The sequence below is a fragment of the Phragmites australis genome, chromosome 10 (assembly GCF_958298935.1).
Source record: "Phragmites australis chromosome 10, lpPhrAust1.1, whole genome shotgun sequence".
Taxonomy (NCBI): domain Eukaryota; kingdom Viridiplantae; phylum Streptophyta; class Magnoliopsida; order Poales; family Poaceae; genus Phragmites; species Phragmites australis.
Genome location: NC_084930.1, coordinates 21,354,376 through 21,372,253, shown reverse-complemented (window position 1 = coordinate 21,372,253; position 17,878 = coordinate 21,354,376). Strand labels below are relative to the sequence as shown.

At 44.1% G+C, this 17,878-nt stretch overlaps 1 pseudogene; it reads left to right on the top strand.

Annotated features, from left to right (window-relative positions):
* The first annotated feature begins 2,638 nt into the window (after positions 1–2,638).
* On the top strand, positions 2,639–7,587 carry LOC133930154 (uncharacterized; annotated as a pseudogene).
* The last annotated feature ends 10,291 nt before the right edge of the window (positions 7,588–17,878 follow it).

Below are 17,878 nucleotides of genomic sequence, written 5' to 3'. Positions count from 1 at the left end.
TGAAATGAAATCTCACATGTATGTGTTGTATATATACCATGACGAGACTTGATGTTTTAAAAATGAAATATATGTGTCCTTGTGTATATATGCTGCGATAAAACTTAACGTCTTGTAAATTAAATTTATATGCGCGTGTCTATAAATATATCGTTTACTATTGCCGGCAATGGCCAAAATTTGAAAATGCCACGGCATTAATGGCAACCGCCACATTTTGAAAAGGGTAGGAAATACCTATCAGTGCCAGTTGGTAAAAACAAACCGGCACTGATAGTGATTTTAGTGCCGGTTCCATACCCATCATTGATACTTACAGACTATTAGTTCTGAGTAATCAGTGTCAGTTCAAAAACCTTCACCGATGGCGATTTTGAACCGACACTCATGAGGGTATCTGTAGTAGTGATCGGGTCCAAAAACCTCACAACTGTATGGTTAAACGGAACCGATAGACAATCTGATGAGGACATCCCTAGCAGCCACTCTTCTCCACCTCCTAATAAAAGTGCATCTGATATAGTGGGTCCAATTACAAGGAGCAGAGCCAAACAATTGGAGAAGGAAATTCACTCTCAGGTGAACGCTAACCTTGTGTTAAATAATCAAATTACTTTGGATGAGCCTATGCTTTTGAGTACTTGTTTTAATGTTCTTAGGAATGATGGAGTGCACGAACGGACATGGGATGATGATGGTTTCTGCCCTCCAAATATATGGACTAAGGAGCCTGGACGTGCATAGAAAAGAGGAACCATTCAGCTGCTATACATAGTAAATAAAACCTTCAGATTGCTGTTTCGCATGTGGAGCTGCATGCAAATGAAGTCCAAACATCAAGAGAGCTCCACTAGACCATGAATGCAAGGATTGCTGCGACTTCCTACTGCATGTTTTCATTTATTTTTTTAATCTGAACTGAAGACTCCACTAGTGCTATATATAGCCATGTAATAGATGACAAGGGGACTTTTTTTTTTGGCTGTCAATTCAGAAGTACAAACTATTTGAGTTCTTCTTTCCATGTGAGTCTTGAGAGGCTTGCAAACTTGTTCTTTCGATTCCTGAGGGAGTTGTAGAACGCCGAACTGCGGTTCACCCAGTTTGTGCCTTCACATCTTTATGGTGTGATTGCGTGGACTGGCTTCGTCGGTACGTGGAAGGGTGATTGTCTCGGTAGTTCGTCGCGTGTGCAGACTCGCGGTGCACTGCCTCTTCACCAGGTCACGCAGCGATAGTTATCAATTTCGTGGATCCTTCGAGAAGATCGGGCCACAACTACTCGTCACACGTGATCCATAGACGAGTGCCCATCATCTGGTGTCAGAGCCTCCGTTTACTCGGTAGGATCGTTCTTAATTTGGTAGGATAGATTTTTTTTTTATACCTACAGCCCACAAATAGCCCCCAAAAAAAATACATATATACAGACCTATAGCCTCTCTCTTTTGCGCTGAATTGTAGTTTGCATCATCGAGTTTTCAATCCTTTGAGGCTTGTCTATTTGCTGATTTTTCTTGGTCTGATTTCTCCTGATCTGAAGTTCGTTTTTCTCCTTTCTCCAGTTTTATCCTGACTTTTACCTTTGATCTTTTCATCTTCTTTTTCCCTCTGAAACATACACACAAAAAAAAAAGAAACCCACCCATCCCACCCTTGATTGCTTCCAAATCAGTCTAACAATCGGCACCGACACTTTGTTTGTCATTTCTGCGCCACCCTTAATTGAAAGTTGTATGCTGTTTGTCAAGAGGTTCCCAAAAAAAAAAAAAGAGTACAAAGAAAGAACAAAAAAAAAAGTGTTTCAGCTAAAGAAAAGAATTCTGTTTTTTAAAAAAAAGAGACGTATGAGTATTTGCAAGAAAATAGGGGTTTGAGCATGAGTTCGATTGGTGCCAATTGTTGTTTTCCCTCCACTTCTTTTACCTTGTTCCTTTACTTTCCACCTATTTTTTTCTTTGTGATCAGCAACTTAGACTTGTGTTTCTCTTTTGGATTATTATTCGATTTTGCATCACTCCTTTTCAGTGCACTACACATATATTTTACCCCACCACACTCTACTCAAAGCATCGTGAGCTGTTGCACCGTCGTCTCTGTTACAATCACTCTTCCACTGCAGATTGCTGCCCCAGTTACTGACCCTTCAGGAAGAGAAAGAACTTGTTCAGCAAGTGATGAGGGAGTGACTCCACATATATTCCCCATCTATATATATCTTTTCTTTTCTACGCTAACATGGCAGATCCAAATGGTCCAATTTCGGCAGCGGAGTTTCAGGAAATGCGGGCACAAATGAATCAATTGACACAACAACTGCAAGCACTTCAGCATGATTTCGGCCATGCACCAAACATGGAGGACCAACATGATGATGGACAACATGTTGAGGATGATGATCCTACTGCCTTGGAGGCCGAGGCTGCTCGTCTTCAGGCTGAGGCTGCACGTCGTGCAGCTGCAGGAGGCGGTGGACGAGGACGTGGTGGTGGTCGAGGTCATGGTGCTGGTTTTGACAATTTTGGTGCACCTAATATGAGGCCAAACTTTTTTGGCCGTGCACGGCGTGTTCCTTTGCTAGAGACTGCAGGTTTTGATGGTGATTTTGATGATCATGACGACTACCGTTAAGATCACCATGGTCATCGTGGTGGTTATGAACACCGTGGAGGTGCTCACTTTGGTCGCTTTGGTGCTTTTGGTGCCCACCAGTTTGCTGGTCATGATGGCCATCGTGCTCCGCGACATGGTGATCATGAACGTCGTCGTGAGGACGATGGTTTGGGGAGAGTCAAAATATCTATTCCTGCTTTTAGTGGGAAGGAGAATGCAGATGATTACTTTGAGTGGGAGACCAAGGTGGACCAGATATTTGATTTGTATGATTACCCTGCTGAAAAGAAAGCAAAGCTTGCTGCCATTGAGTTCAAAGGTTATGCTTTAACTTGGTGGAACCAAGTTCGCGCAGAATTCCATCGAGTTGGACATGATCGTATCACATGGGATGAAATGAAGAGGGAAATGAGACGTCGTTTTGTTCCTGCATATTATACCCGTGACTTACATTTGCGGCTCAAACGCCTTGTGCAGGGTACTCGCAGCGTTGATGAATATTTTCAAGAAATGGAAATGTGCCTACTCCGTACAGGAATCACTGAGGATGAGGAATCCACGATGGCTCGGTTCTTGGTTGGACTCAATAAACCAATTGCCCATAAAGTGGACATGACAAACTACACAACTCTAACAGAATTAGTTCATTTTGCAAAACGGGCAGAACGGCAGCTTGTTGAATCTTATAAAAACCATGTTTCTTTTTCAGCTCATAACAGTTCTACTCCATGGCGCAATTCACAACAGCACGGATCAGGGGCACACACACCTTCATCTCATGCAGCTTCTACACCTTCCTCTCGTGCAGCTTCTCGTTCTGTTTCATCTTCTGCCAAACAATTTGATGCGAAAGGCAAAGCTGTGAGTTCCAATCAGTCCAACTCCTCTCCTGCAGCAGCCCAAAGGAAGACAAGTAGGATTGAGTGTTTTAAGTGTGGTGGTCATGGGCATAAGCAAGCTGAATGCCCCAATAGGCGTACAATTATAGCACTTGCTGATGGTTCTTATGATTCTCAGAGTGACGAGGAGGAGGAGCACAATATCCTGGCATTAGCAGATGAGAATCTCAAAACTTGTGAGTATCACGCTGAGGATGGTGAATATGAGCTGGGATTGAATTGTTTGGCCATTCAGTCTATTCCACATGTTGCTCAGGAGGACATACCACAAGCTGTTATTCCTCCAAATCCAGAGGAAATCACTAGTGCCGATTTTGATGATTTGCTTGCTGATATTAATTATTTGGAGGCTCCTATTTCGCCCCGACATGATAGTTCATTTGGGTCTGCTACAACTTCCACCGTGCGTGCTTATATTTTGAATGCACCAGACCAGTCGTTGGTGGTTCGACGAGTTCTTTCTACTCAATTAGTTGCAGCTGAGCAAGGGCAGCGCCATAATTTGTTTCAATCACGATGCAAAGTGAAAGGACAGGTGTGCAGATTTATAATTGATGGTGGGAGCTGCAACAATATTGTTAGTGCCTTGCTTGTTGAGAAGCTTGGCCTGCAAACACGTTGCCATCCACACCCGTACCATATGCAATGGTTGAATAATTCAGGGATAGTGAAGGTTTCATCCATGGTCCGCTTGTCATTCTCAATTGGAGACTATCATGATGAGGTTGATTGTGATATTGTTCCTATGCAAGCATGCCACTTACTTCTGGGTCGTCCATGGCAATTTGATGTGGATTCTATGCACTTCGGCCGGTCGAACAAATACACATTTATTCACAAAGAGAAGAAGGTGGTTCTTGTTCCATTATCTCCTGAAGACATACACTCTTCCGATGTTGCTCGCATGAAAAGAGATGAGAGTGAGAAAAGAAAATTATGTGAGAGCCACAAAAATAGTAAGGGAGAGACTCCTAAACCATCCAACCACATAAAGCCCCCTGAAAATACAAGACTGCCACGACAACATGAGTGTTTATTTGTGAGCAAGAGTGATTTGAGAGAAGTGAGGAACACCACAGCCCCATTCTTTGTGCTCTTGCACAAGGAGGTCCTATTTTCAGCTAACAACTTACCATTGTCGCTGCCTAGTGTTGTTCTTGATTTATTACAGGATTTTGAGGATGTTTTTCCCAATGAGGTGCCAGCTGGTCTTCCTCCCATACGCGGAATTGAACACCAAATTGATTTGGTACCGGGTGCTTCTCTTCCCAATCGTCCAGCCTACCGCACCAATCCTGAAGAAACAAAAGAAATTCAGCGACAGATAAAAGAGCTTTTGGACAAAGGGTATGTTCGTGAATCTCTCTCACCTTGTGCTGTTCGAGTACTTTTGGTCCCTAAGAAAGATGGGTCTTGGCGCATGTGCGTTGATTGTCGTGCTATCAATGCTATAACTGTTAGATATCGCCATCCCATTCCTAGGCTTGATGACATGTTAGATGAATTGAGTGGTTCAACTATTTTCACCAAGATTGATTTACGCTGCGGCTATCACCAAATTCGCATGAAAATTGGTGATGAATGGAAGACAGCATTTAAGACTAAATTTGGTTTATATGAATGGCTTGTGATGCCCTTTGGTTTGACGAATGCTCCTTCCACTTTTATGCGTTTAATGAATCATGTTTTAAGAGCTTTCATTGGAAAATTTGTGGTTGTATATTTTGATGATATCCTGATCTATAGTAAATCATTTGATGAACATCTTGACCATATCCGTGAAGTCCTTGCTGTTTTGAGAGCAGAGAAATTGTATGGAAATATTGCTAAGTGCACCTTTTTCACAGACCGTGTTGTTTTTCTTGGTTTTGTGGTGACTGCAGATGGCGTCAAAGTTGATGAAGAGAAGATTAAAGCGATAAAGGATTGTCCTACACCTGAAAATGTGAGCCAAGTTCGAAGTTTCCATGGTCTTGCAGGTTTCTACCGACGATTTGTTAAAGATTTCAGCACCATCGCTGCACCCCTTAACAATTTGACAAAGAAGGATGTTCCATTCAAGTGGGGAGCTGAACAGGACCATGCCTTTGAAGAGCTAAAACAAAAGCTTTGTGAAGCACCGCTGCTACAACTACCAAACTTTGGTAAGACCTTTGAGATCGAATGTGATGCAAGTGGTATTGGCATTGGAGGTGTGCTACTTCAAGAAGGTAAACCTGTTGCCTACTTTTCTGAAAAGTTACATGATCCACATCTGAACTACTCTGTCTATGACAAAGAGCTTTATGCCTTAGTTCGAGTTTTGGAAGTCTGGCAACATTATTTATTACCTAAAGAATTTGTAATCCATTCTGATCACGAAGCTTTGAAATATCTGAAAAGCCAAGGCAAAATGAACCGTCGACATGCGAAATGGATTGATTTCATTGAAACATTCCCCTATGTTGTCAAACATAAGCGTGGCAAAGATAACATTGTTGCAGATGCTTTGTCTAGACGATGTGCTTTGGTTACACAATTAGATACAAAAGTGCTTGGTTTGGAATCAATAAAAACACTTTATGCTAATGACCCTGATTTTAACGAACCTTTCTCTAATTGTATTGCGGGAAAAGGATGGGACAAATTCTATGTGCATGATGGATTCTTATTTCGGACTAACAAACTGTGCATTCCAGCTTGCTCGATTCGAAATGTTCTTTTGCAGGAATCACATGCTGGGGGGTTGGCTGGTCATTTTGGTGTAAAAAAAGACATTGGACATGCTTTCTGATCATTTCTTTTGGCCACATATGCGACGTGATGTCCAGCGACACGTTGAGCGGTGCATAACCTGCTTGAAAGCTAAGTCTCGTCTTAATCCCCTTGGTCTATATACTCCATTACCAATTCCAAATGTACCTTGGGAAGATATATCTATGGATTTTATTCTGGGGTTACCTCGGTCTCAGAGGGGGAGGGATTCCATTTTTGTTGTTGTCGATCGCTTCTCAAAAATGGCACATTTTATTCCATGTCATAAGAGCGATGATGCGTCCCACGTTGCTGACTTGTTTTTCAGGGAGATAGTTTGTCTACATGGAGTGCCAAAGACTATTGTTTCAGATCGTGATACAAAATTTCTTAGCTATTTTTGGAATACATTATGGCGTAAACTTGGCACTAAGTTGTTATTTTCCACCACTTGTCACCCACAAACTGATGGACAAACTGAGGTCGTCAACCGTACTCTATCCACAATGCTAAGGGCTGTGCTGAAAAAGAACTTAAAGATGTGGGAAGATTGCCTTCCACATGTTGAATTTGCTTATAACAGGGCAGTACATTCCACAACCAAATTTTGTCCCTTTGAAATTGTTTATGGTTTTAAACCACATACGCCCATGGATCTTTTGCCTTTACCATTACAGGAACAAGTAAATTTGGATGCTGCAAAGAGATCTGAATTCATTAAGAAGCTACATGCCGACACAAGGAGGAATATTGAGAAGAAACCTGCACAATATGCAAGGCAAGCGAACAGGCTGGCGACCTAGTGTGGTTGCATCTACGCAATGATCGATTTCCCCAACAGCGCAAGAGTAAGTTATCCCCTCGGGGTGACGGTCCATTCAAGGTTCTAGAAAAGATAAATGATAATGCTTACAAAATTGAGCTCCCTCCTGAATATACCAATGTGAGTGCAACATTCAATGTCAAAGATTTGTGTCCATTTGTTGGTAAGTCTGAGTCGAGGATGACTCCTTCTCAAGAGGGGGAGGCTGATGAGGACATCCTAGCAGCCACTCTTCTCCACCTCCTAATAAAAGTGCATCTGATATAGTGGGTCCAATTACAAGGAGCAGAGCCAAACAATTGGAGAAGGAAATTCACTCTCAGGTGAACGCTAACCTTGTGTTAAATAATCAAATTACTTTGGATGAGCCTATGCTTTTGAGTACTTGTTTTAATGTTCTTAGGAATGATGGAGTGCACGAACGGACATGGGATGATGATGGTTTCTGCCCTCCAAATATATGGACTAAGGAGCCTGGACGTGCATAGAAAAGAGGAACCATTCAGCTGCTATACATAGTAAATAAAACCTTCAGATTGCTGTTTCGCATGTGGAGCTGCATGCAAATGAAGTCCAAACATCAAGAGAGCTCCACTAGGCCATGAATGCAAGGATTGCTGCGACTTCCTACTGCATGTTTTCATTTATTTTTTTAATCTGAACTGAAGACTCCACTAGTGCTATATATAGCCATGTAATAGATGACAAGGGGACTTTTTTTTTTGGCTGTCAATTCAGAAGTACAAACTATTTGAGTTCTTCTTTCCATGTGAGTCTTGAGAGGCTTGCAAACTTGTTCTTTCGATTCCTGAGGGAGTTGTAGAACGCCGAACTGCGGTTCACCCAGTTTGTGCCTTCACATCTTTATGGTGTGATTGCGTGGACTGGCTTCGTCGGTACGTGGAAGGGTGATTGTCTCGGTAGTTCGTCGCGTGTGCAGACTCGCGGTGCACTGCCTCTTCACCAGGTCACGCAGCGATAGTTATCAATTTCGTGGATCCTTCGAGAAGATCGGGCCACAACTACTCGTCACACGTGATCCATAGACGAGTGCTCATCACAATCCCAAAATGAAAATACGACCTCGAAGCAGAACGATGCCCACACCAAAGGCGCAAACCCGACAGCAGACAACTCCAACCAACTCAACTCACGCACTAACCAACCCAACAACTGTCTCTCACACAACTCAGTCTGCGGAGCCCTGCCCCATGCCACCACCACTCAACCGGCAAAGCCCAACCCCCATGTCACCACAACATGACTTGGTCGGGGGAACCCTACTCCCACACCGCACCTCTTTGTCACCACAAGTCGGCAGCGCGTTGCTTTGGAGGATAACGCATTGGAAGAAATTGCTGTCGCGAAGCGCCAAATCAGAATGGAGAGCCAATGAGAAACGACAACATAGGTGTAAACCTACAGAAGAAGCTGGTGGTTCACACCGAACCGGACGAGGCCACCACAAAGCCGATGACCACCGATGCGCGAGAGACTGGACCTCTAGAGTGACGCCTCCAAGGAGGATGCAACGTTGAGTCACCGTCGTCCCCCATCTGGTTACCCGAACAAGGTTTTCACCTGAAAGCTCCAGGGGAAGGGAGTGAGAAGACACCTTGACAATGCCTTGACAACGCCTCCAAGGAGGAGAACGACATCCAAAGGCATTGTAGTCATCGATCTCGGCTAAAAAACCAGTCAAGGCTTTCACTAGCGGCTCCCACCCCCCACCCGTCGTGCATGGTCTGTCCTCGTAAAGGCCAGGACCAAAGCAGTAGCAAATGCCGCCGCCACGCAACCACCTAGTCCCATGTCCATCCCAATGTCACGAAGCTCCCCAAGGGCCCAACCTACAGAAGAGGAGAAGGCCGGGGAAAGGGAGGAGCAACACAAACTCCAGGGACCGGGAACGGCATGGTGCCACTGCCACCTCGCAGCCACACCGCCCCACGGCCATCCTAGCGTCATGAAGCTCCCCGTGGGCCCAACTTGTAGAAGAGGAGGAGGCTCGGCAAGGGGAGGAGCAAACGCAGATGCCAAGAACAGGGACTGGCACGACGCCACCATCACAGACTCCAGTAGTAGTCGATACCAAAGGTGCTATGCTGGCGATCCCTGCCAAAAGCAACAGGTCGGCACCACGTAGGCGGACCCAACCAAGGTAGCAGACCACATGCATGATGTCGCACCACGACAGCCCATGATGGAGAGCCCCACGACCGTAGCAGCACATGGTAGTGAGCGCTACGATGCCGTATCATGGCATCGCACGGCAGCTCCATGGCAGCAGCACTGCATGACGCAGCCCCGCGACAACCCACCACCGCCACCGCCACCACCTATGAGAGTTGGCGACTCAGCCGAACCCGCCAAGACTGTTGAGCCGATGCCTACGACCACCCACAGCACTGGCAGCCATGACGACGCTGGAGCAGGGCTCACCCGAAAGACACCCACTGGCACGACCTTAAGAGGCTGCGAATCCACTGCGAGCTGTCCACCGAAAAGCAGATCTAGTTGGCCGAGGCCAGATCTGGCCAAGTCAAGGGGCGATGCTGCAGTGGCCGCGGCAAGCACAGTCAGGGCCGTTTCAAAGGGTGAGCGCGTCGAGGCATTCGGCCTGCACGAAGACAACATCGCCGAAGGCAAAGCCTCAAGAGGTAGTCGGTCCGTAGTGGGTAGTGGCGGTCGCAGGAACCACATGGCCCAAGCGCCAGGACCTAGAGCCACAGAGCTGCTGCGCATAACGTAGGATCCAGCGGCGGGCCTAGCGCAGAGACGTAGGGGCAGAGCCGCAGCGCAGACACGTCCACACAGGCACTGCCGCAGAAACCGACGAAGCGCAACCGGCTACCACCACACTAAAGCACCAGAGAGGCATGGACCCACGGAGAGCAGGCCACCAGGGCATAGATCCGGCCGACAGAGGATTTGATCCGGCCCGGTCAGAGAGGATTCGGCGAGGACACCACAAGCCACGTGCGATGGTGAAGAACCAGCCAATGTAGGGGAGGAAGAAGGAGAAAAGGAGAGGATAAAAGAGGGGAATAGGGAGCGAGAGGAGGGCCGCCGCCGGCGGAGCAGCTCACTGATGGCAGCAGCGGCCGGGCTGGGCATGGCGAAGGGGACGCTAGGCGGCGCGAGGCTGCTTCTCTTTCAGTGTCCAGGCCGGGTGAATTTGAGAATTATTGATTTAAGGCTATACTACAAATTTAGTGTCACATTAATCGCAGAACAACTTATTTTGCTAAGTCTTTTACCTAGGCCGGATATAGAAACATAGTGAAGATAATAAGTGCTACACCACGCCAGAGACATTCATATACAAGTCAAAATTGTGTATGAGTAGCTTTTATGATATATAGTTTCATCAACTTACTTGTAGTAGTACGAGTCTGATATCTTTTTATGAGGTTGGACCAATCAATTAGAATTCTTACATTTTTTGCAACAAGCAATTTTATTGTAATTTTAGAGGCAAGTTCGTTTTTTCCAAAAGGCTTCAAGGCAAAATTTTCATAGGACCCGGTTCCTTTGGAACTCCTTTTTTTTTCTTTCTAAGTTTTTTTTTTGGCATAGTTCAGTCAAATAAAAATTACTTTCGAAGCTTAATTTCCAATAATAAAGTGCAAACTAATTTAATATTCAAATACGATATAGTAAAACTAGATACTAGTATCCTATGCAAATTAAGATTGAGAACCTCAATTTTTTTGCTATAATAATAAATTGAACCTATAATGACCATTCTACTATCATAGTTTCAGATCGAGATTCTGTCATTCTTGCCAGAGATGTGCCCCATGACTCCATCTGATCTAAAATGCAAGTCGATTTAGCCTTTAGCACAAGAATTAAGGGAGTGTGTGAAATCATCATGCTTACCCTTCAATCATTGACCCTTTAGCTGTTAATAAGAGTAGTTGAGAGTGATAAGAAACTAAGAGACTTGTAGGAGCTCATTTAAAAGTGCAATTAAGTAAGGTCAAAACAGGGGGAAATGATGGAAAATTACAAGCAGATAAGTATTGTTTCGGTTATTGACGCGTGCATCTCCATAGCGCGACTTTGACAAATAATTTTTGTTGCAATATATTTATAAGATATTAAAAAATTAAAGTATTATGAAATAGTTTTTATGTAAATATATTACAACAAATCTCATACGTAGATCTAAATATTCATAAGGACATATTAATAGTTAAAATTCAAATAGTTTGACTGCATAAATATCCTAAAGGACCATGAAGATTGGAAGGAGCAATACCTAGCTAGGATTTCCGTAATCTGATGGTGTGGAATCATCTCATCTCAACCTTGATATGTACATTTGCTATGAGGGTCTGTTTGTTTTTTATTGTGATTCTAACAAACCAGATTATGATTCTCACAATCTAAAATCTGAATCATTAGAATCTAGATTGTATAATCTAAAACCAATAGCACCAGATTATTATAATCTCCCTTCTCTCCCTCTCCTATAGACTTATTCTCCACGTAACACCACCGTCGCCACCTATTACCACAGCTTCGACCATCTTTTTGAATGCTGGCGACCTCATCCTGGTCCTCTCGAACTCTCCTACCAATTTCACCCACTAGGTTACCGCACCACCGCATCATGACATAGCTTGGGCTCTTCACCCTTCCACTCCCCGTCTTCTCCTCGCTCCTCTGTAGCAAAAATGACCCTATTAGACTATAATTATGATTTTAGTGATTAATAATAACATAGTCATTGGGACTAACATGTTTGTCAAGAATATATGTTAGTAGATCTCACAGATGTAATACATGAAGAAGTCATCACAGCTGGGACAAATTTTGATTGAATTGGAGATGTCCTAGGAAAATTGACTATGATGGATAGTCCAGCACAAAGGGCTTTGTACATGCCGGAGCATTTCAGTTCACGTCACTTGTACAAGCTGGATACTCCGGCGATATGAAGATGTGCATGTCGGAGTATTTCCAAAGGAAGATGATCTGCAATGCAATAGACTGGATAGTCCGGCCCTCTAGGATTAACACGCCAAATAGTACGTCAGTGCAATTCTTATAGAGAGGGATTGCAGCTATGGAAAATGAAGATCAACACATCGGACGGCCCGACGTACTGAAGATCATCACGCCGGAGTGTTTCTACACAGAAGGAGAAATCAAACAACACACCAGATGGTCCAGTGATGAAGCAAGGCAACACCAGAGTATTTTGTATAGAGAAGATGAAGTGGCTCAGATGGCAGAAGAAGTGTACACGCGGATGGTCCGGCGTTGGAGATGAAGGTACACCGAAATGTCCGGTGTTCACAGAGGTTTGAGTAGGGTTCTAATAGCTAGTTTATGAGGTTGTACATATCAGGTGTTCGATGCTTGTACCACTGTCTACACCGGACCATCCGGTGTTCACAGTGAATTTGAGTCGTTGGGGCAATGACTAGTATGCGGGGTTGAGGCTATAAATACCCTTCTACTTAATCATTTGAAGGTGTTGAAGTCCAGAGAAGCTAATATACACTTGAGAAGATATCCAAGACATCAAAGTGCTAAAAATGTTCATCCAAGGTGATTAAGCACACCATTAAAGAGTGATTAGTGCTTATAGGCCTAGAGAGAAATATTGCTAGGTGCTACAACCTAGGGAGTGGATCAAGGAGTGATTCAACTGTGTACCGAGAGGTACATCGGTGCCTTGGAGTCTTGGTGACTCACTGAAAACTTGTTGACCTTCCGACTTGGTGTGGAGTGGTGGTAAGAAGATTGTCCGGGGACACTGATGCCCTTATCTTTGTGACTAAAGCACTGAAGTGAAGACGGTGCATAAGTGACTGAAAGATATATTAGTGGTGAGACCTCGCTTTTGTAGCTTGATGGCTTATTGTGCTTGAGGTCTTGTCTTGGTGACTTGATAGCTCAAGAGCCATGACCGGAAGAAATTTGACGATCGAGAGCATATCCTTTGTGGAGCTTCAATGTGGACTAGGGGTGGCTTGATGCCACCAATACCATAGGTTAAAAATCCCTTGTGCCGAGTTTGTCTCTCTACCTTATTTACGTTTCCGCATTTACATTCTTGCAATTTACCTTGCTAGAGTAGGTTGCAAAGCAATATAGTAGACACAATAGATAAACCTAGAGAATATTTAGATAGAAATTGATATAGATTTATCTTATGAAGTTTTTAAAGCCATTAGTTTTTAATTGTCCTAATTCAACCCTTCACCTCTTAGAACATCATCGTTCCTCACAATTGGTATCAGAATCTCGTGCTCTTGATAGGTTTAATCGCCTAGAGTTGTGGTGTTTGGGGTTGGCATGAATACCCATAGCGCTCCACGTTTTGACGGAACTAATTTCCCTGATGTAAAATTCTAATGAATTGTTATTTGGATGCTAAAGATTTAGATGTTTGGAGAGTCACCGAGGAAGGGATGATGCAACGCCTCACAAACAAAGGAAGATAATTAGATGCATTGGCAAAGAGTATCCTTTTATCATCTTTATGCACTAATGCATTTAAACGTGTTTATTCTCTCACCAATGCACATGATATTTGGACTAGTCTCATTAAAATACATGAAGGCACAAGGAATGTGCGCAATGAGAAATATCAAGTGCTAGTAACTAAGCTCAATGGCATCAAACAACTATCACATGAAAATGCTAATGACATTTACTCACGTTTGAATATTCTTGTCAATGAGATCACTTGGTTAGGTTTGATGCAAATTGAAGATGATCAAGTGGTGAGAAGAATACTTCAAGCTCTTCTTCCAAAGTACAAGCTAATTGTCTCCATCAGCTACGACACTCATGACATGAGCAAGATGACTCCAAGCCAAGTTCTCGGTAAGATCACCACCCATGAGATGATTATGAACATAGGGGTTGAAGCTTCTAATTATCTGACACCAAGAACCTTATTCTAACAAGCAAGCAAGGTCAATGTCAACACATAAAGGCAAGGATGATGAGGCAGGAGCAAGAGTCAAGCTCAAGTGAAGATGATTGTGATCAAGATGAAGATAGCAATGAAGAGGATGATCAAAGTACATCAAGTGATGAAGAGATTGATCCTAATATGGCCAAGCTCATATCACAAGTGGAGCATAAAGAGCTTAAGGATAAATTTGAGTGCATTGAATCTCAAAATAAGGTCCATTTGAAGCGATCTACCTCTCTATTTAATTTCAATCCTAAGGTACATACTTACACTTCTTGTGATGATTTGATTGATTTATCTAGCTCACTCATTTGCAATGAGATTTGTGTTGAGAATGTTGTTGTAGAATCACCTAACAACTTTATTGCACAAGAGAATGATGACCTCAAGCAAAAAGTGGAGAAGCTCAAGGAAGATTTGGCAAGATTAAAAGGCAAGAACCATATCCATCCTTCTTAAGATAACCATGCTACTATAGTGAAGAAGTATGCGAAGGGGTCCACCATAATATGGTTCAAGTGCCATCAAGAAGGCTACAACTCCTTCAAATACAAGCAACTCAAGAAGGAGACCAAAGAGAATAAGAAAACCATGAACCTCTCCAACAAGACCTCCAACATCTACACCAAGCCCAACTACAAGACTAAGACCAAAAGTAACCACTACAAGCTCAAGAAGAAGAATAATGGCAAAGTGGTTGCACACATGGTTTAGAGAAAGGACGAAGGTGGAACCATCCTATTTGGGTACCTAAAGAAGTCATCACCAATATGAAGGGGCCTCAATCAGTTTGGATTCCAAAGAAGACTTGAGGTCCACAAGTCGGCTCGGGGATTTGGAGACTTGGCTTACAAGATGAAGTGAAGGTTCAAACAAAGAAGCCAAGTATACAAGATTGGGCGCGTTAATGAAGATCATAATCATCATATACCCAAATTATCATCCAAAGGTACTAGATGTTAAATCCTCTAAACTGATGAATTCACTTCCCTTGTCTAGGATTGCATGCTCTCAATTCAATTTATTGGAATGCCTAGTGTAGGTTCTTTTCATATAGTAGGTTTCTTGTGTTTCTATTTTTCTTATGAGCAATCTATATGATTTATTAGTTGTAGATTCCTTACATGACACTAGTTTTATAGTTGGTATTCTTTATGTGCCATAAATCAATTATAGGGTACTGTCGGTGGATGAACACCGCAAGCGGAGATCCTAAGGGACCCCCTTTGAGATTCGGCCGGTGGGCTGATTCTAGATCTACCTCGTACGTGGATTTAATGTGAATGTATGAGATCTAGGCGGGACGGATGATCGTCGGCTAGTAAGAGTAAATGCTCAAGGGATTTTAGACAGGTTCGGGCTGCACGGAGCGTAATACCCTATTCCTGTGTGTATAATGTGCTATTAATGCTCTAGGAATGCCTTTCTCTGGATCTCTGTGTTACAAGATTTTTTGTCTAAGTCTTGAGCTCCGATCTTCAAGTGTCAGTCTCTCTGAACCTGTCTGAAGGTGAGCTCCGATCAGTTCTCACTTAGCTTCTCCTTTCCTCCGAAGCGCTCCCTCCCCCCTTTTATCCTATCGGGGGGAGGCTTGGCGTGCCCAGAACGGGGGCATGGGTCCCCGTATGCCATAAATGGAAAGCAGCATTATGGGGCTACAGTTTGACGTTATAGGGGTTCAAATGCGCCTTCGGCTAGTCCCGTCGCCCATTACGTCCAACTTTAGCAGGTGCAGGGGGGCCCACCGGGCAGCCGTCGAACTGCCCCGCATGCTCGCTCGATCAGAGCAGGTCTGCACAGTAGCGGGGCAGGCGATACGCCTCGAGCCCAGCGACGATATCTCCAAGCTGTCTCCTTTATGGGCCCCACAGGGTGACGTGTGATAGGACCCGTCGCATTAAATGTCTGTACGCCTTCCTGCCAGGCAGTAGCAGGGACTGACTTACTCAGTACAACAGGCGTGGGGGGGAGTGGTTGGATGTGACCGGCCACGATCCCTCTTAAATGCAGCATCGGGCCTCCCACCAATTGACACCTCACCGTGGAGCCTTTGTGGGGTCCACTGGCAAGGGGCTTCTTGCGTCCTCGGGGAACTACGGGTGCTCGGGGGCCAACTGTTCATGGCGCCGAGCACCCCTCCTGGAACTGGCTCTTCTCGGGTCCTCGGGGAACTCTGGGTACTCGGGGACCACTGTTCATGGCCCCGAGCACCCCTCCTGGAACTGCCTCCTCTCGGGTCCTCGGGGAACTGTGGGTACTCGGGGACCACTGTTCATGGCCCCGAGTACCCCTCCCGGAACTGCCTCCTCTCGGGTCCTCAGGGAACTCTAGGTACTTAGGGACCACTGTTCATGGCCCGAGCACCCCTCCCAGAACTGGCTCTTCCTAGCCCTCGGGTAGATGGTCCCCGAGGGAAGGCGCCACGTGGCATTCTGCTGTCCTGGCCTCGGGACTCGTGGACCCCTGGTTCCCATGTTACCAACAGGTACCCTTCTCATTGTTATCAATAACTAATGCATAACTCTCATAAGTATTCAATACTTATATGCACATATTTATGGGAAGTACATCCTATGGGTTGTGATTTTGAGACTAACATGTGTTTCAAGTAATATCTTTTGTAATCTCATGGAGTGATCAATAAGCCCCCAGAGGTATGCAATGCTTAAATACTTCAATTGGTATCATTGTCAATTCACTTGTCCATTTAAGCTACCTCCTTGCATAATATGGCTTAAACTTCCATCTTGACATATTGTCTAGTTGTGCATATGTCTCTCTCTTATCATATGTATACACACATATAAGGGGAGTTTAAATATATTATGTGAGTTTCATGAATTATGATTCGTATGCTTTCATTTCAATTGGTACCATATTCTTAAAATACTATACCTACAAGTGATATCCCTCCAATTGGTATTATTTCATTAGATCATGATTTGTGAAGCTCTCTCCCATGTGATCTAATGCTCTTCCTCGAGTTCAACATGTGTTTGTAACCCTTTTTGAGATAGTTGACAAATGGGGAGAAGTTTGATGACCAAAACAAGAGGCGTGCCTAGTGGAGAACAAGGAAGATACCAAGGTTGACAAAGGGGGACTCGTCTATATTTGGTATCAAAAGTATGCAATGGAGAATCTCTTGCATGGGTCGATCAAGCGAGATAGTGGCAATAGAGAAAGAGAGAGCCAAAACAAAAGGGGGACTAAGTGGTAAGAACATGCATCCAAACAATGTGGCAAGGCTTTGTGCTCTCTACAATTGGTATCATTTATTATTTTTCACTTGCTTTGGTTGTGTTGTCATCAATCACCAAAAAGGGGGCGATTGTAGCGAAAATGACCCTATTAGACCATAATTGTGATTTTGGTGATTAACATGTTTGTCAAGAAAATATGTTAGTAGGTCTCATAGATGCAATACATGAAGAAGTCACCGCAGTCGGGATAAGGTCTGATTGAATTGGAGAAGTCTCAGGAAAAATGACTACGTCGGATGGTCCGGCGCAGAGGGCTTTGAACATGCCGGAGAATTTTAGTTCACGGCATTTGTACACGCCAGATAGTCCGATGATATGAAGATGTGCATGTTGGAGTATTTCCAAAGGAAGATGTTTTGTAAGATAGTTCGGCCCTCTAGGATGAACACGCTGGACAGTACACTGGAGCAATTCTTGCAGACAGAGATTGCAGCTGTGGAAAATGAAGATCGACACACTGGATGATCCAATGTACTAAAGATCATCATGCAGGAGTGTTTTTGCACAGAAGAAGAAATCAAACAACACACCTGATGGTCCGACGATGAAGCAAGGCAACACCAGAGTATTTTGTACAGAGAAGATGAAGTGGCTGAGGTGGCAG